Source organism: Hyla sarda, chromosome 4, assembly GCF_029499605.1.
Source record: "Hyla sarda isolate aHylSar1 chromosome 4, aHylSar1.hap1, whole genome shotgun sequence".
Lineage (NCBI taxonomy): Eukaryota > Metazoa > Chordata > Amphibia > Anura > Hylidae > Hyla > Hyla sarda.
The window spans coordinates 27,595,204-27,599,406 of record NC_079192.1 but is presented as its reverse complement, the minus strand read 5'-3'; positions in this window follow the sequence as shown (position 1 = coordinate 27,599,406).

The window sequence follows — 4,203 nt, the reverse complement described above, 5'->3', positions numbered from 1 at the left end:
ACCTTATTACTGGGCTGAAACACGCTAACAAACCTCCTCCTCATGTACTCACCTTACTACTGGGTTGAAACACTGTAACAAACCTCCTCCTCATGTACTCACCTTATTACTGGGGTGAAACACTGTAACAAACCTCCTCCTCATGTACTTACCTTACTACTGGGGTGAAACACTGTAACAAACCTCTTCCTCATGTACTCACCTTACTACTGGGTGACACACTGTAACGAACCTACTCCTCATGTAATCTCCTTATTACTGGGGTGACACACTGTAACAAACCTCCTCCTCATGTACTTACCTAACTACTGAGGTGCTACTCTGTAACAAACCCCTCCTCATGTAATCACCTTACTACTGGGGTAACACACTGTAACAAACCTCCTCCTCATATAATCTCCTTGCTACTGGGGTGACACACTGTAACAAACATCCTCCTTATGTAATCTCCTTACTACTTGGGTGACACACTGTAACAAACCTCCTCCTCATGTAATCTCCTTACTTGGGTGACACACTGTAACTAACCTCCTCCTTATGTAATCTCCTTACTACTATGGTGACACACTGTAACAAACCTCCTCCTCATGTAATCTCCTTACTTGGGTGACACACTGTAACAAACCTCCTCCTTATGTAATCTCCTTACTACTGGGATGACACACTGTAACAAACCTCCTCCTCATGTACTCTCCTTACTACTGGGATGACACACTGTAACAAACCTCCTCCTCATGTAATCTCCTTACTACTGGGGTGACACACTGTAACAAACCTCCTCCTCATGTAATCGCCTTACTACTGGGGTGAAACGGTTGTGCTGGCTGTGCGGGGGCTTCAGATGCTGGCTGGCTACTAACTTTCTTTCAGCGTGGAGAGAGTGGTGCCCTCCATCAAGGGGACGCTCTAGACAGCTGCCTATTTTGCCTATAGGCAGAACCGGCCCTGAACTCAGGGATTTTCATGACTTTTTAGGGTTCACTAAGAAGGTACTGGGCAGCCCATCTCTTGTGATAGTAAGAAGTTCCAAACCACTATGGTGCACTTCATGTAACCTGTGACTTACAATACTGATTCATTCACCAATATTTGGCCCCTGGGAGCCACCATAATATAGCACTATGGCTTGTCTGCCTTGCACTTGTATTCATATAACCTGCCCTATATTAGTAAGCTGGGGAAAAAAACGACTCCAGTCTTGTCCAGTCGCTGGATTTGGGGTGACAGCTCCTCCCCATCCACCTGAATCAGACCTATTATTCTAATACTTGACTCGATATATGTGCATCCAGATATTTCCCGGTTCTGACCATTAAAGGGGTACTCTGCTGGAAAACAGTTTTTGTTTTTTTTAAAGGGGTACTCCGGTGAAAACCTTTTTTCTTTTAAATCAACTAGTGGCAGAAAGATAAACATATTTGTAAAGTACTTCTATTAAAAAATCTTAATCCTTCCTGTACTTATTAGCTGCTGAATACTACAGAGGAAATTCTTTTCTTTTTGGAATGCTCTCTGATGACATCACGAGCACAGTGCTCTCTGCTGACGTTATTATAATAATAACAACGCTTTATTTATTGTTGTCCTTAGTGAGATTTGAACCCAAGTCCCCAGCACTGCAAGGCAGCAGTGCTAACCACTGAGCCACCATGCTGCCCTTAGCATACATCTGCTATGCACGGTTGCTAAAATGGACAGAGATGTCTGCAGAGAGCACTGTGCTCGTGATGTCACCAGTGTTCCAAAAAGAAAGGAATTTCCTCTGTAGCATTCAGCAGCTAATAAGTACTGGAAGGATTAAGATTTTTTTATAGAAGTAATTTACAAATATGTTTAACTTTCTGTCACCAGTTGATTTAAAAGAAAAAAGGTTTTCACCGGAGTACCCCTTTAATTCAACTGATTTCAGAAAGTTAAACAGATTTGTAAATTAGAACAACAAAAGGAGACGTAGGTGCACTCACCGCAAAGTTAAGGGGGTATTCCAGGCAAAAACTTTTTTTATATATCAACTGGCTCCGGAAAGTTAAACAGATTTGTAAATTACTTTTATTAAAAAATCTTAATCCTTCCAATAGTTATTAGCTTCTGAAGTTTTCTGTCTAACTGCTCAATGATGATGTCACGTCCCGGGAGCTGTGCATGCTGGGAGAATATCCCCATAGGAACTGCACAGCTCCCGGGACGTGAGTCATCAGAAAGCAGTTAGACAGAAAACAACAACTCAACTTCAGAAGCTAATAACTATTGCAAGGATTAAGATTTTTTTAATCGAAGTAATTTACAAATCTGTTTAACTTTCCTGGAGCCAGTTGATATATAAAAAAAAAGTTTTGGCCTGGAATACCCCTTTAAGACTGTCACATCTCGGTGTCCGGTGTCGTTTAGCTAGGTCACGGCATTCGGCGCTGGTATCTTGTGGTGCTCAGAAGCTACTCCGGCAGTTTCGCACGTAGGTGCGTGCTTCTTCCGGCCTCAGAGAGGCCGGAAGAAGCACGCACCTACGTGCGAAACTGCCGGCGGAGCCTCGGAGCGCCACAAGATACCAGCGCCGAATTCCGTGACCCGGCTACCCGACACCGGATACCGAGATGTGAAAGTCTTAACTTTGCGTTGAGTGCACCTACGTCTCCTTTTGTTATTCTAGTTGATACTTCATATCTTGTACGTGCACCCCGCAGGAGACTGGTATCGGAGGTCACCGCGGACCTTGCTGCAGACGCATTAGGGGATATTGTTCCCCATGTGTGCTCTCCCTGCACCTCTACCTTGACATCTGACACAGATTTGTAAATTACTTCTATTTAAAAATCTTAATCCTTCCAGTACTTATCAGGTGCTGCATGCTCCACAGGAAGTTCTTTTCTTTTTGAATTTACTTTCCAGTCTGACCACAGTGCTCTCTGCTGACACCTCTGTCCATGTCAGGAACTGTCCAGAGCAGAGTAGGGGGATTTGCTCCTACTCTGGACAGTTCCTAAAATGGACAGAGGTGTCAGCAGAGAGCACTGTGGAAAGTAAATTCAAAAAGAAAAGAACTTCCTGTGGAGCATACAGCAGCTGATAAGTACTGGAAGGATTAACGTTTTTAAAATAGATGTTTAACTTTCTGGCACCAGTTAATTAAGAAAAAAAAATGTTTTTCAGCGGAGTGCCCCTTTAACCCTGTAACCTGAATGGTAAATATGTATATTTTTTTAATACCCAGTCTTTGGAAGCTTTTGCCCCATTGCTTTGTAATGTTTTGGAAAGGTTCTGACTGTAGAAAGCCTCATAAATTGTATGGAGGTCTAAAAATACACACAACCCCAAGCTGCACCTGTCTCTGGGAGACTGGATAGACAGCTGGTGGTCTCTTGTGACGTACTGAAGCCGGAGGAAGGAGGGATGGGCTCATATTCCTCACCCTGTACTGTATAGGAGAATGTCATGTATGAATGTCCTGGAGATAAACCTTGACATGTTCTACAAGAATATTCTAATAAAGCAATAACAGGGATGTGGGGAGGGGGCACTCTGATAAGTAATAAGTCAATGATTGTGTGGTGTCCCAGCACCAAAGGCTGTCCTGTGGCTTCGGACTTCCTCAGGCAGACCTGCGGCACCGGTGTTGGGACCACTGAGGGACTTATTCTTGTGTCTATTATGTCCCAGAACTTTGTAAAAAGTTAATATATTTTCCTAATTATCATGTTATGTTATTTTTATATATGTTATTTCTATGTGTAATTGTACCTTTAAGAGAGGAGCAGTACACCCCATGTGACCCTGCCTGCTATCTGCTAGTGGAAGCACACCTGTCGTGCGAAACAATCTGAATGGTGAGTGCTGTCTACTGTTGTTCCTTTTCATGTATGGTAATGTATCTTCATAGACTGAGCGCCTTTACTTTTAGAGAAGGTGTGAACCGCGCGGTGTTGGTTCTCTTGCTGGATGTGTATCTGCCCCTAGTGGTGCGTGTTCCGGATTACCTATCTCCTGACATTATTTTCAGCCAACAATGACTTCCTTGTGGTTACTCGATGTCCACAGTGCCCGCTTCGTTCCCACCGATGGTTGGACTGTTCACGACGACCACCATGTTGCCTTTATTAGGGAAAATGTCAAACCCCTTGATATTGGAAGCTTGCAAACACCAATAGTAATGTAGAAAGTATTTGAAGTGTCAAAACCAATGTTACAGTAAAACCCTCTGCGTGTTCA